This window comes from Felis catus, chromosome D2 (genome assembly GCF_018350175.1).
Source record: "Felis catus isolate Fca126 chromosome D2, F.catus_Fca126_mat1.0, whole genome shotgun sequence".
NCBI lineage: Eukaryota > Metazoa > Chordata > Mammalia > Carnivora > Felidae > Felis > Felis catus.
The window spans coordinates 19,625,975-19,640,436 of record NC_058378.1 but is presented as its reverse complement, the minus strand read 5'-3'; the positions used below and the strand labels follow the sequence as shown (position 1 = coordinate 19,640,436).

General features: G+C 61.4%; 6 non-coding genes across 6 annotated transcripts; all 6 read right to left on the bottom strand.

The window, feature by feature from the left end:
- Positions 1–171: 171 nt before the first annotated feature.
- LOC111557209 lies at positions 172–290 on the bottom strand. Its single transcript, XR_002737064.1, has one exon. It is a non-coding gene; the product is annotated as a 5S ribosomal RNA (ribosomal RNA).
- Positions 291–1,421: 1,131 nt separating this feature from the next.
- On the bottom strand, positions 1,422–1,540 carry LOC123381076. Its single transcript, XR_006587568.1, has one exon. It is a non-coding gene; the product is annotated as a 5S ribosomal RNA (ribosomal RNA).
- Positions 1,541–2,664: 1,124 nt separating this feature from the next.
- On the bottom strand, positions 2,665–2,783 carry LOC123381075. The gene has a single exon (XR_006587567.1). It is a non-coding gene; the product is annotated as a 5S ribosomal RNA (ribosomal RNA).
- Positions 2,784–3,902: 1,119 nt separating this feature from the next.
- On the bottom strand, positions 3,903–4,021 carry LOC123381067. Its single transcript, XR_006587564.1, has one exon. It is a non-coding gene; the product is annotated as a 5S ribosomal RNA (ribosomal RNA).
- A 1,135-nt stretch (positions 4,022–5,156) lies between these two features.
- On the bottom strand, positions 5,157–5,275 carry LOC111557141. The gene has a single exon (XR_002737000.2). It is a non-coding gene; the product is annotated as a 5S ribosomal RNA (ribosomal RNA).
- A 1,117-nt stretch (positions 5,276–6,392) lies between these two features.
- On the bottom strand, positions 6,393–6,511 carry LOC111557201. The gene has a single exon (XR_002737057.1). It is a non-coding gene; the product is annotated as a 5S ribosomal RNA (ribosomal RNA).
- Positions 6,512–14,462: the final 7,951 nt, after the last annotated feature.

The window sequence follows — 14,462 nt, the reverse complement described above, 5'->3', positions numbered from 1 at the left end:
GGCCAGGCCGCTGAACCGGCCCGGGAGGGGCTGAGGGAGCAGCGGCCGGGGTGTGTTTGGCCCCCGGAGCCGCGCTCCCCGGGGGGAGAGGGACACACGGAGGGAGGGGGGAGGGGCGGCGGGCGCCAAAGGAGAGGTCAAGGAGGCCAGAGGCAACAGGCCGAAGGCAAAAGCCTACAGCACCCGGTATTCCCAGGCGGTCTCCCATCCAAGTACTAACCAGGCCCGACCCTGCTTAGCTTCCGAGATCAGACGAGATCGGGCGCGTTCAGGGTGGTATGGCCGTAGACGCCGGCCGCTGCCGCTGGGCGCCTCAAGAGCCTGCTCCAGGCGTCCCAACTCAGCGGTGCCGCGCTCCAGCCGTGCACGCGCCTGACTGCCTGCCTGCCTGCCAGCCAGCCTGCCTGCCTGCCTGCCTGCCTGCCTGCCTGCCTGGCTGCCGCCGCCCTCCGCCGCGGGCCCCGGGCGGGTGGCGGAAGCGGCCCAAGAGGACCCCGGCAAGGCGCTGTGGCGCAAGCCACGGCCTTCGCCGGTCCCGGGACTCTTGCAGGCTGCTCCAGGCTTGGCCCCACGCCCGCCTCCGCTTGCATCCCGCACCGCACCGCACCGCACCGCACCACGTCGGGCCGCTCACTGGGAAGAAGGTGGAAGCGAGCGTGGGGCATCCGGCCGGCCGTGCCTTCTGGGCCCCCCACCCCTCGCCGGGCTCTCAGCGCCTCCTCCCCAGTCTCAGGGCGAGCCCGGCCAGCCCCCGCCCCCCCCCTCCCCGGCCTTTCCCTCCCGTCCGCCCACCTGATGCAAGGCCACACCGGAGGCCCCAGCGCCCCCAGAGAACATCACCAGCCCGGGCCCGCTGCCCTAGCTGGGCCTCGCGCAACGCCGGGGACCCTGGGGATGAGGGCTCCAGGGAGGGAAGAGGTCCGGGACCCAGGGAGCCCAGGCCTGTGGCGGAATCTGAGTCTGGGGTCTCGCTGCCCCGCCCGCTCCTGGGTTCTTGTATCCACCCACCCAGCCCCCACCCTCCAGTCCCCAGGCGCCAGCCCCCGGACCCGCCCTCACCGCACCCCCCACCCCTTCCGTGCGGGTGCAGTGTCGGGAAAGGTGCAAAGCCGGGGCGTGGCTTCCAGCCGGGGCAGTGGGATTTAGCCTGGTGCGGGAAGCGGGGAGCGGCGAGCGGACCCCTTGTGAAGTGCCGTGGGGTGTGCGGGCTCGGGGGGCGGGGCGTGGCGGGGCGGGGCCAGGCTAGGCCAGGCCAGGCCGCTGAACCGGCCCGGGAGGGGCTGAGGGAGCAGCGGCCGGGGTGTGTTTGGCCCCCGGAGCCGCGCTCCCCGGGGGGAGAGGGACACACGGAGGGAGGGGGGAGGGGCGGCGGGCGCCAAAGGAGAGGTCAAGGAGGCCAGAGGCAACAGGTCGAAGGCAAAAGCCTACAGCACCCGGTATTCCCAGGCGGTCTCCCATCCAAGTACTAACCAGGCCCGACCCTGCTTAGCTTCCGAGATCAGACGAGATCGGGCGCGTTCAGGGTGGTATGGCCGTAGACGCCGGCCGCTGCCGCTGGGCGCCTCAAGAGCCTGCTCCAGGCGTCCCAACTCAGCGGTGCCGCGCTCCAGCCGTGCACGCGCCTGACTGCCTGCCTGCCTGCCAGCCTGCCTGCCTGCCTGCCTGCCTGCCTGGCTGCCGCCGCCCTCCGCCGCGGGCCCCGGGCGGGTGGCGGAAGCGGCCCAAGAGGACCCCGGCAAGGCGCTGTGGCGCAAGCCACGGCCTTCGCCGGTCCCGGGACTCTTGCAGGCTGCTCCAGGCTTGGCCCCACGCCCGCCTCCGCTTGCATCCCGCACCGCACCGCACCGCACCGCACCGCACCACGTCGGGCCGCTCACTGGGAAGAGGGTGGAAGCGAGCGTGGGGCATCCGGCCGGCCGTGCCTTCTGGGCCCCCCACCCCTCGCCGGGCTCTCAGCGCCTCCTCCCCAGTCTCAGGGCGAGCCCGGCCAGCCCCCGCCCCCCCCCTCCCCGGCCTTTCCCTCCCGTCCGCCCACCTGATGCAAGGCCACACCGGAGGCCCCAGCGCCCCCAGAGAACATCACCAGCCCGGGCCCGCTGCCCTAGCTGGGCCTCGCGCAACGCCGGGGACCCTGGGGATGAGGGCTCCAGGGAGGGAAGAGGTCCGGGACCCAGGGAGCCCAGGCCTGTGGCGGAATCTGAGTCTGGGGTCTCGCTGCCCCGCCCGCTCCTGGGTTCTTGTATCCACCCACCCAGCCCCCACCCTCCAGTCCCCAGGCGCCAGCCCCCGGACCCGCCCTCACCGCACCCCCCACCCCTTCCGTGCGGGTGCAGTGTCGGGAAAGGTGCAAAGCCGGGGCGTGGCTTCCAGCCGGGGCAGTGGGATTTAGCCTGGTGCGGGAAGCGGGGAGCGGCGAGCGGACCCCTTGTGAAGTGCCGTGGGGTGTGCGGGCTCGGGGGGCGGGGCGTGGCGGGGCGGGGCCAGGCTAGGCCAGGCCAGGCCGCTGAACCGGCCCGGGAGGGGCTGAGGGAGCAGCGGCCGGGGTGTGTTTGGCCCCCGGAGCCGCGCTCCCCGGGGGGAGAGGGACACACGGAGGGAGGGGGGAGGGGCGGCGGGCGCCAAAGGAGAGGTCAAGGAGGCCAGAGGCAACAGGTCGAAGGCAAAAGCCTACAGCACCCGGTATTCCCAGGCGGTCTCCCATCCAAGTACTAACCAGGCCCGACCCTGCTTAGCTTCCGAGATCAGACGAGATCGGGCGCGTTCAGGGTGGTATGGCCGTAGACGCCGGCCGCTGCCGCTGGGCGCCTCAAGAGCCTGCTCCAGGCGTCCCAACTCAGCGGTGCCGCGCTCCAGCCGTGCACGCGCCTGACTGCCTGCCTGCCTGCCAGCCTGCCTGCCTGCCTGCCTGCCTGCCTGGCTGCCGCCGCCCTCCGCCGCGGGCCCCGGGCGGGTGGCGGAAGCGGCCCAAGAGGACCCCGGCAAGGCGCTGTGGCGCAAGCCACGGCCTTCGCCGGTCCCGGGACTCTTGCAGGCTGCTCCAGGCTTGGCCCCACGCCCGCCTCCGCTTGCATCCCGCACCGCACCGCACCGCACCGCACCGCACCACGTCGGGCCGCTCACTGGGAAGAAGGTGGAAGCGAGCGTGGGGCATCCGGCCGGCCGTGCCTTCTGGGCCCCCCACCCCTCGCCGGGCTCTCAGCGCCTCCTCCCCAGTCTCAGGGCGAGCCCGGCCAGCCCCCGCCCCCCCCCTCCCCGGCCTTTCCCTCCCGTCCGCCCACCTGATGCAAGGCCACACCGGAGGCCCCAGCGCCCCCAGAGAACATCACCAGCCCGGGCCCGCTGCCCTAGCTGGGCCTCGCGCAACGCCGGGGACCCTGGGGATGAGGGCTCCAGGGAGGGAAGAGGTCCGGGACCCAGGGAGCCCAGGCCTGTGGCGGAATCTGAGTCTGGGGTCTCGCTGCCCCGCCCGCTCCTGGGTTCTTGTATCCACCCACCCAGCCCCCACCCTCCAGTCCCCAGGCGCCAGCCCCCGGACCCGCCCTCACCGCACCCCCCACCCCTTCCGTGCGGGTGCAGTGTCGGGAAAGGTGCAAAGCCGGGGCGTGGCTTCCAGCCGGGGCAGTGGGATTTAGCCTGGTGCGGGAAGCGGGGAGCGGCGAGCGGACCCCTTGTGAAGTGCCGTGGGGTGTGCGGGCTCGGGGGGCGGGGCGGGGCGGGGCCAGGCTAGGCCAGGCCAGGCCGCTGAACCGGCCCGGGAGGGGCTGAGGGAGCAGCGGCCGGGGTGTGTTTGGCCCCCGGAGCCGCGCTCCCCGGGGGGAGAGGGACACACGGAGGGAGGGGGGAGGGGCGGCGGGCGCCAAAGGAGAGGTCAAGGAGGCCAGAGGCAACAGGTCGAAGGCAAAAGCCTACAGCACCCGGTATTCCCAGGCGGTCTCCCATCCAAGTACTAACCAGGCCCGACCCTGCTTAGCTTCCGAGATCAGACGAGATCGGGCGCGTTCAGGGTGGTATGGCCGTAGACGCCGGCCGCTGCCGCTGGGCGCCTCAAGAGCCTGCTCCAGGCGTCCCAACTCAGCGGTGCCGCGCTCCAGCCGTGCACGCGCCTGACTGCCTGCCTGCCTGCCAGCCTGCCTGCCTGCCTGCCTGCCTGCCTGGCTGCCGCCGCCCTCCGCCGCGGGCCCCGGGCGGGTGGCGGAAGCGGCCCAAGAGGACCCCGGCAAGGCGCTGTGGCGCAAGCCACGGCCTTCGCCGGTCCCGGGACTCTTGCAGGCTGCTCCAGGCTTGGCCCCACGCCCGCCTCCGCTTGCATCCCGCACCGCACCGCACCGCACCGCACCAAGTCGGGCCGCTCACTGGGAAGAAGGTGGAAGCGAGCGTGGGGCATCCGGCCGGCCGTGCCTTCTGGGCCCCCCACCCCTCGCCGGGCTCTCAGCGCCTCCTCCCCAGTCTCAGGGCGAGCCCGGCCAGCCCCCGCCCCCCCCCTCCCCGGCCTTTCCCTCCCGTCCGCCCACCTGATGCAAGGCCACACCGGAGGCCCCAGCGCCCCCAGAGAACATCACCAGCCCGGGCCCGCTGCCCTAGCTGGGCCTCGCGCAACGCCGGGGACCCTGGGGATGAGGGCTCCAGGGAGGGAAGAGGTCCGGGACCCAGGGAGCCCAGGCCTGTGGCGGAATCTGAGTCTGGGGTCTCGCTGCCCCGCCCGCTCCTGGGTTCTTGTATCCACCCACCCAGCCCCCACCCTCCAGTCCCCAGGCGCCAGCCCCCGGACCCGCCCTCACCGCACCCCCCCACCCCTTCCGTGCGGGTGCAGTGTCGGGAAAGGTGCAAAGCCGGGGCGTGGCTTCCAGCCGGGGCAGTGGGATTTAGCCTGGTGCGGGAAGCGGGGAGCGGCGAGCGGACCCCTTGTGAAGTGCCGTGGGGTGTGCGGGCTCGGGGGGCGGGGCGTGGCGGGGCGGGGCCAGGCTAGGCCAGGCCAGGCCGCTGAACCGGCCCGGGAGGGGCTGAGGGAGCAGCGGCCGGGGTGTGTTTGGCCCCCGGAGCCGCGCTCCCCGGGGGGGAGAGGGACACACGGAGGGAGGGGGGAGGGGCGGCGGGCGCCAAAGGAGAGGTCAAGGAGGCCAGAGGCAACAGGCCGAAGGCAAAAGGCCAAAGGCAAAAGTCTACAGCACCCGGTATTCCCAGGCGGTCTCCCATCCAAGTACTAACCAGGCCCGACCCTGCTTAGCTTCCGAGATCAGACGAGATCGGGCGCGTTCAGGGTGGTATGGCCGTAGACGCCGGCCGCTGCCGCTGGGCGCCTCAAGAGCCTGCTCCAGGCGTCCCAACTCAGCGGTGCCGCGCTCCAGCCGTGCACGCGCCTGACTGCCTGCCTGCCTGCCAGCCTGCCTGCCTGCCTGCCTGGCTGCCGCCGCCCTCCGCCGCGGGCCCCGGGCGGGTGGCGGAAGCGGCCCAAGAGGACCCCGGCAAGGCGCTGTGGCGCAAGCCACGGCCTTCGCCGGTCCCGGGACTCTTGCAGGCTGCTCCAGGCTTGGCCCCACGCCCGCCTCCGCTTGCATCCCGCACCGCACCGCACCGCACCGCACCGCACCACGTCGGGCCGCTCACTGGGAAGAGGGTGGAAGCGAGCGTGGGGCATCCGGCCGGCCGTGCCTTCTGGGCCCCCCACCCCTCGCCGGGCTCTCAGCTCCTCCTCCCCAGTCTCAGGGCGAGCCCAGCCAGCCCCCGCCCCCCCCCTCCCCGGCCTTTCCCTCCCGTCCGCCCACCTGATGCAAGGCCACACCGGAGGCCCCAGCGCCCCCAGAGAACATCACCAGCCCGGGCCCGCTGCCCTAGCTGGGCCTCGCGCAACGCCGGGGACCCTGGGGATGAGGGCTCCAGGGAGGGAAGAGGTCCGGGACCCAGGGAGCCCAGGCCTGTGGCGGAATCTGAGTCTGGGGTCTCGCTGCCCCGCCCGCTCCTGGGTTCTTGTATCCACCCACCCAGCCCCCACCCTCCAGTCCCCAGGCGCCAGCCCCCGGACCCGCCCTCACCGCACCCCCCCACCCCTTCCGTGCGGGTGCAGTGTCGGGAAAGGTGCAAAGCCGGGGCGTGGCTTCCAGCCGGGGCAGCGGGATTTAGCCTGGTGCGGGAAGCGGGGAGCGGCGAGCGGACCCCTTGTGAAGTGCCGTGGGGTGTGCGGGCTCGGGGGGCGGGGCGTGGCGGGGCGGGGCCAGGCTAGGCCAGGCCAGGCCGCTGAACCGGCCCGGGAGGGGCTGAGGGAGCAGCGGCCGGGGTGTGTTTGGCCCCCGGATCCCCGCTCCCCGGGGAGAGAGGGACACACGGTGGGAGGGGGGAGGGGCGGCGGGCGCCAAAGGAGAGGTCAAGGAGGCCAGAGGCAACAGGCCGAAGGCAAAAGCCTACAGCACCCGGTATTCCCAGGCGGTCTCCCATCCAAGTACTAACCAGGCCCGACCCTGCTTAGCTTCCGAGATCAGACGAGATCGGGCGCGTTCAGGGTGGTATGGCCGTAGACGCCGGCCGCTGCCGCTGGGCGCCTCAAGAGCCTGCTCCAGGCGTCCCAACCCAGCGGGTGCCGCGCTCCACCCGTGCACGCGCCTGCCTGCCTGCCTGCCTGGCTGCCGCCGCCCTCCGCCGCGGGCCCCGCGTGGGTGGCGGAGGCGGCCCAAGAGGACCCAGGCAAGGCGCTGTGGCGCAAACCACGGCCTTCGCCGGTCCTGGGACTCTTGTAGGCTGCTCCCGGCTTGGCCCCACGCTCGCCTCCGCTTCCATCTCGCACCGCACCGCACCTCGCATCCCCGCACCGCACCGCGCGGCCCCGCACCGCACCGCCCCTCACCACACCACATTGGGATGCTCACTGGGAAGAAGGTGAAAGTGACCGTGGGCCGTCTGGCAGGCCCTCCCTTCAGGGCCCGCTCTGCAGTGTTGTCAGTGCCTCCTCCCCAGCCCTATGGCTCTTTCAGCCAGCCTCCTGGCTCTTCCCTCCTGTCTGCCCCACCTTTTCAAACCCTACCGGGAGCCCCCTGTGCTCCCCGAGAATATCACCAGTCCCAGCCAGCTCCGTTTACGGAGACCCTTGCTCGCCTCCTACCCCACCCACGCACACCACATCCTGGTTCAGGAGAATAGATCTATTCCCAGATAGGTAGACAGTTCAAGGACCGAGAGACACCCTTTCAAGGTGATTGACAGAGAAAGGAACACGTTGGGATAAGAGATAGGTAGATAGGGAGAGTCAGAATAAGAGGGACAAGGGGAGGGGGGGTGTGGAGAGGGAGATGGAAAGAGTGAGGGAGACAGAGATGGCGTCGGAGAGGGAGTGGGAGCGGTATTGAAGCAGCGACCTCTGGACTATCCAACACAGAGACCCCCCACCCTCTAGGAACCACACACAAAGAGGCTGTGTTGGAGAGACAGCTACCCCTCGGGAGGGTCATGGTGCTGGGGCGGGTATAGGCAAAGCGGCAGTGGCTTGAAGCTGACTTATGACTCCTTGGATCCCAAGGGCTTGCAGCCTAGGCCTCAGGAGGCCCGTCTGATCCCTCCTCCCATTCCTGTCAGGCCCAGGCATGAGATGTGTGTGTGTTCTGGTGGGGGTGGGGGTGGTGGTAATGTGTGTGTGTGTGTGTGTGTGTGTGCGCGCGTGCGCACACATGTGTATGCATGTGTTGGTGGGCGGGAGCACTCCCTTGCGAGTAATTCCTCCAAGCGATTCTCCCTGCTTCTCCTGGCTCTTCTGGCCTTTGGGCGCAGCCTCGCCTTGGCCTGTGCGGTCAGAACGAGAGCGAGGACCTGCATGCCATGCCAACAGCGCCTCTGGGCCCGGGGTGGTGGGCCTTCTGGTGTCCTGAGCTCGTGTCGGAATGGGGAAGACTTGGCCTCATCGGGGACAAAGGGCACTCATCATCAGATCAATAGTAGCATCCTTTAGGAGCTCTACTGTATTTTATAAACATATACACCATCTATACTTGCCCCCATTAGATGCATGACACCACCCCCTCCTTCGAGATGTAGGGTCTGTCCCTTTTTCCACCCTACTAAATCTGGTCTGGCTTAGGATTGTTGTGACCAGTAGAGAATGGTAGTGTTATGCCCCGAATTCGTGATCCCCAAAGACCACCAGGGAGCCGAGTCCGATGCAGAAGCCAAGAGCCTTTATTCCAGCTAGCTCGAGCTCAATCTCCTACCTGCATCGACGCGGCGGTGACATACTGGAGAGAAAGAGAGACGGCGTCAAAACCACAAAGGTTTTATAGGGATCATGGCCTTAGCCGATTGGCTGGGGAAGGGTCGTGGACTCAGCCGATTGGCTGCCAAAGTGTGGTCCCAATCAGCAATTATCAGAGTCACTTGGAACTTGTTAAAAATGCAAATGTGGGGCCTGGTGGTCACAGACCTAGGGAATCAGAAACTCTGGGGCTGGGGCTCAGCAATCTGTGTTTGAACAAGTCTTCCAGGAGATTCTGATGCACCTGAAGTTTAAGAACCACTGTGTCTGAGGATCTCTATCTAACATGTTTGGCCTCGGTGTATACAGAACGTTTCTCACTGGTCCCCTATTAACCGTTGGCTGTCAGCCTTGCTGTGCTATAGAAATACCTAGCATCAAACGCCATCCCCGGAGACTCTGATGAATTGGTTTGGGGAGGGGTAACATGCTCCCAGGTCATTCTAAGCCTGGACAGGGTTGAGGGCTCCTGCCTCTGGCCCCCACCTGAGAGAAGCCCTCCCTCTTCCACTCACACTTTCCACGCCTCTCACACTCCCCTTCCTCCCACTTCAGACTTGGGAAGAATGCCTCAATCGGTAGCCTGCTTTCTTAGAAAACATAAGTTACTCAAGGGGAGGAGGCGTGTTCGGAGGGTTGAGCAGGAACTTCTTTCTGCGGCCATGTCGGGGACATGGTCACTAGTGGGCCGGCCTAGGTCTGCTCTTTCAGTCGCCGTGACGCTTAAGCAATTCTGGGCCTGCCTTTTAAGAGGCCTGGATGTTTTTGATTTCTCCCTCAGCAGTCTTGCTCCGAGTTTTGCTGCCGCTGGGAATCCAGACTCTGCTCCTGAGAACGGGGAGCCCCACAGAGAGGTCTCGCTCACGCTCTGTGGTCAAATGGCCGGCCAGCTCCCAGCTGGCCAGCAGCAGCCCCTGCTGCCTGTACGTGAGGGAGACATCTAGGAGGCCCAGTCAGCTGAGCCTTAAGAGGACAGCTGTTTCATTTGATGGCATTTGATGGCCATTTGGTGGCAGCAGCTGTAGAAACTCTGAGTCTTTACCACCCAGATGAACCCAGAGAATGCGCAGAATTATGAGAGATAATAATAATAAATCGCTTTAAACCACCAAGTTTTGAGAGTGTTTGTTTCACGACCATCTTCCATCAGACTGATTCTATAATTGTTTCTTTAAACCATATGTGGCCTCAAAATAGATTATGAGTCCCTTACGGGCCTCGACGATGCCCATCGTTGTTGGTTCTCGTACTTGAGTTCAGTGCGGTACGTGGCACATTCATTCCACCAGAAATGCTTACCGAGGGGCACCTGGGCTTCTCAGTGGGCTGAGTGTCTGACTTCGTCTCAGGCCATGGTGTCGCCTGCCATCAGTGAGTTGGACTCCCGATTTCAGCTCCCTGCTGTAAGGGCAGCGCCTGCCTGAGATCCTCTGTCCCCCCCGTCCCCCTGTATGCTTTCAAAGAAACATTAAAGAAAAAAAGTGCTTCTTGAGCCGGTACTATTGTCAGAGTAGGCCGTTGTAGGACGCCTGGAGGCCGGCAGAAGAGGAAGTTCTGGCCAGCTATCAGGAAAATCAGAATCAGAAGCCATTCCTGGCAGTACTCTAAAACAAAGCCACAAGAGGCTGGATCAGACCGGACAGGCCCAAGATGGCGTGTGCCATCACAGAAAACCCTTGACCAAATAGGGAAGAAAAGGCACAAAACCCTGCTTCCAAGAAGGCTAGTTCCCAAGTAGTGAAGATTTTACCCTTTGTCGATAAAACAGAGAAACCCAAACCCCAGGGCACACAGCTCGCTCTCTCTCTCTCTCTCTCTCTCTCTCTCTCTCGCTCTCGCTCTCTCTCTCAGTACCCAGTCTCACATCTAAAGGGTATACTTTCACTTTCATAAACTTTGTACCACTCATCCACCGTGTTGGACCTCTCCTGGAATTCTTTTTTGTGAGGAGACCAAAAGCCTTCAGCGACATCTTTGGATTGGGCTAGGTTGAGGCCTCAGGGCCCGCGGTCTTCCCAGTTTATGCAGCCGCGTTATGTGTCAGGCTTCGGCGAGGTATTATCGTGTCCACTATGTTCCTTAAAGCCCCTGATGTACCAGCGGGCGCGGACACTCACCCAATGAGGAAAGCACGAACGAGGACACGTCAAGTCACAGGAAGGGTTGTTCATGCACTACTTTTTGAGCCTCTACTACGTGCCCGGCACTGGACTGCCAACTCAGTGACCTTTCACCGTCTGACGAAACTCGGCTTCTTACACGGCGCACAGAGCAGAACGTAAGAGCGGCCACACAACACCCTGGGAAGGGTGTCGGAAGTTCACGAACCCGTCTCAAAGTCGTCTGTGGGGGTGCGGTTGAGAGAAGGCCTTGGTCTGGGTCATCTCTTGGCACTTACCGCTCACGATGCCCACGTAGTGAAGGATCTCAGTTCTGTATGGAGATTCATCGGGTGGCAGTCGCCCGTTTGAAGTGGTCAGACATAGAGAGGTGTGTCTGAAGAGCCTGACCGTTTGCTGTGAAAATCTTCCCCTTCTTAAAGGGATTTCAGCCGTTTGGGGCCCCTGTAGACCTCCTCTGGTTTTGCTTCTTATCAGTTCTGGGGTGTCGGCGGACGCTGCCGGCGGCAGTCCCTTAAACTGTTTGTGGCGCTGCTTGACACAGGCCCCTGCTCGACGCGACAGACTCCATTTTGCTCTCTACAGGTGACGTGGGGCCTATGCGCAATTTTGTGACTCCGGTGTGGACCGGTTGTCTTGTTTTCAACCCTTCGTTTAGAGACCACAGTAAAGGCTCTTGTCTATGCTTCCTCCCTCTCTCTTTGCCTCCTGGCCTGTTCTGGTGCTTTCCTATGTGGTCCCCTCATGGCACGGCCCCTCCTCTTGGGTTCTGTGAGAAACAAATTATATTTTCAATGGCAGTCATCCCCCGAGCTGTTGGCCCCTGATCCGATCTGCCGATTTCAGAAAACTGAAATTTTCTATTCACACACTATGTTTTAGGGGCGCCTCGGGGGCTTAGTCAGTGAAGCGTCAGACTCTTGGTTTTGGTTCAGGTCACGGTCTCGTGGTTGGTGGGATTGAGCACCGCGCTGGGCTCTGTGCTGACAGCCCGGAGCCTGCTTGGGATTTCTCTGTCTCTCTCTCTCTGCCTTTCCTCCCACCTCATGCTTTCTCTCTTTCTCTGTCTCTCAAAAAAATAAATGAATAAACATTAAAAAATTTATATATATATATATATATATATATATATATATATATAGACTTACATACTATATTTGAAAACAGCCCTGAAGGACAAGACACGTCACAGGCACTTTGAAGGGTGAACACGAGTGAACAAATAAAGGATGGATGAACACTGCACTTGTCAAACAACAGGCCAGGATGGAGTCACTTATAGGAAATCCCGAAAGACTCATCACCACAAGACTTATCACCTTAAACCCAACTTCAGTTTCAGCCTCTCTCCCAGGAGTGGAATTTTGAACCAACCACATGGGCTGGAATTCTCCAGATCAGCACCAGAGAGGTAATTTGCAGGAGGAGACCTCCCTGATCTTTCCCCTAAGGGAAGGTGACCTTGCCTCAAAGAATCCTTTCTTTTCTTTTGCTAATAACCAATTGTTCTACCTCAGTTCTGCCTATAAAAGGCTTCCCTGTGGTGCAGCTTCCTTCTCTTTGTCAGATGGCATGCTGTCCAGTTCGAGAGTCCTCGACTAAAACCAACTAGAACTTTTATTTTTTTAATGTTTCTTTATTTTGGAGTGAGAGAGAAATGTAAAATCTGAAGCAGGTTCCAGGCTCTGAGCTGTCCACACAGAGCCTGATGCAGGGCTCGAACTCACAAACTGCGAGATCATGACCTGAGCCAAAGTCGGACGCCCGACCGACTGAGCCACCCAGGCACCCCACCGATTAGGCTTTTAAAGTTACTCGTTTGAATTTTTGTTCTTTAACCCAATATTCTCAACAAGTTTTTATATTTTAGTCTATATTAGATTTCCTTTTCTCCATAAAATTACAGGTTCCATACAGTGGAGGACATCGAAAACTTTGTATGGAGGGGCGCCTGGGTGGCTCAGTCAGTCGAGCAGCCGACTTGGGCTCAGGTCGTGATCTCGGGGCAGGTCACGATCTCAAGGCTTGTGAGTTGGAGCCCCACGTTGGGCTCTGCGCTGACAGCTCAGACCCTGGAGCCGCTTCTGATTCCGTGTCTCCCTCTCTCTCTCTCTGCCCCTCCCCCGCCCACGCTCTGTCTCTGTCTCTCAAAAATAAATGAACATTAAAAAGAATGAACAACAACCACAAAATCTTTGTATGGAAAAGACCAGAACTTGGGAGATTCTCCCTGCCCTGAGCACCCAGGATGAAGACTGACTCAGACTCTGCCTTTGTACTGAAAGTGGAATTTGGTTGATTTTTTTTTTTTTGAAAAATGAAGCTATTAAAAACAAGACAACCAGTCCAAAAATGGAGTCATTTATGCTAAGCCCTATGTCACCAAACCAGCATTTAATTCCAGTTTTGGCTCTCTCAGAAATGAAATCTTAAACCGTTCAGTTAAGAATCACCCCACCAGCTTGGTGAAGTTTTGGGGTGGTGATGGGGTTCATGGGGCCTGGAGCCGATGGCCAGGAAAGAATGTTTTTCTTTTTCTTTTAATTTATGTTTTGGTACTTATTTTTGAGACAGAGAGAAAACACAAGTCAGGGGAGAGGCAGAGAGAGGACACAGGGTGTGAAGCGGGCTCCACGCTGACAGCAGAGAGCCCAATGTGGGGCTGGAACTCACAAACTGTGAGATCGTGACCTGAGTGGAAGTCAGATGCTTAGCTGACTGAGCCACCCAGGTGCCCCCCAAAAGAATTCTTGACCACAGACGATGTTGGTGCAAAAAGGTGATTTTATTAAAGCACGGGGACAGAGCCAGTGGGCAGAAAGAGCTGAACTGGGGTTTGTGAAGAATGGTTGGATTGATACTATGGGGTTGGGGACAACAAGTTAAAAGAGAGGCCTCCGGAGGGACTTTGCTATGCCAAAGAGGACCCCTAAGGTACCTGAGGCCTTGCGAAAGTCAAGCTGAGGTTGTCTCTCTAGCAAAGCATTCACATTGAGACCGTGGGGAGTTCCTGGAGTCAAGTCGTACTCGGCCCGCCTCCGATATCTGTCAATGGGCTGCAGGGTATAAGGAAATTGGATTTTACCTGCCATTCCCTCTTGCCTTTGTTCCCCACGTTTCCCCAGGAAATGGAGTCTACAGGTTTCTGGAAACGAGGCTATTGATAACGCCGCCTTTCTCCTGTAATTTACTAAGACGTTTGCAGACTGATGGAGACACTTGTGCCGAGGGACTGGGATGTCTCAGTTAACCATTTGTTTTGTAGTGTTTTGTTTCTTTCCTTTGTCTTCAGGCAGCCAGGTGTGCCTGAGGCACCTCTCACGCGTCCCACCCCACCCGGGGGAGGGCTTGTATTTTGCCCTGCCTGTCTCTTGCTCCCTCATCGAGCTCTAGTTAGGTAATCTTCTTTATAAGCCCCTCTCATCACCTAGAAGAAAGTAACCTTGTCAAAACTGATATGGGCAGCAGAGGCAGAAAAGAATGCAGATGACATTAAATTTCCTTCTGACCTGCAGCTCAAATCCTTGAGGCCGGCAGAGTGAACCATTTCTCTGGGAACTCCAGACCATTTTACCGATAATGCTTTGCCAGGGGGGAAAGCAAATTTTGCTTCCCAGGAGCTATGCTTCTGGATTCTGTAAGTCTTCTTTAACATATAAAAGTCCTTCTGGAAACGTCTCCTAGCCTTCACCTCCCCCAACTCCCAAGTATATCATCAGTCTCTCCTTACAATCCCAGGGCAGCTCTCTCTGCCCCTAAGTTCTGTCCCCATGCTTTAATAAAACCACCTCTTTGCACCAACGCTCTGCCTGCTTAAAGTGTTATATGTGTCCATAGGCTGCAGGTTATAAGGAAATTTAATTTGATCTACATTCCTTTCTGCCTTTGCTGCCCATATCAGTGAGCATATAGTGCAATATTGGTTTCAGGAGTAGAATTGAGTGATGCATCGCTTCACATATACTTTTCATATAATACCCCGTGCTCATCATAACACCTTCATACCATCACGCATTTAGCCCATCCCCCACTCACCTCCCTCCATCAACCCCCAGTTTGTTCTCTATCGTTAAGAGTCTCTCCGGGACGTCTGGGTGGCACAGTCAGTTAAG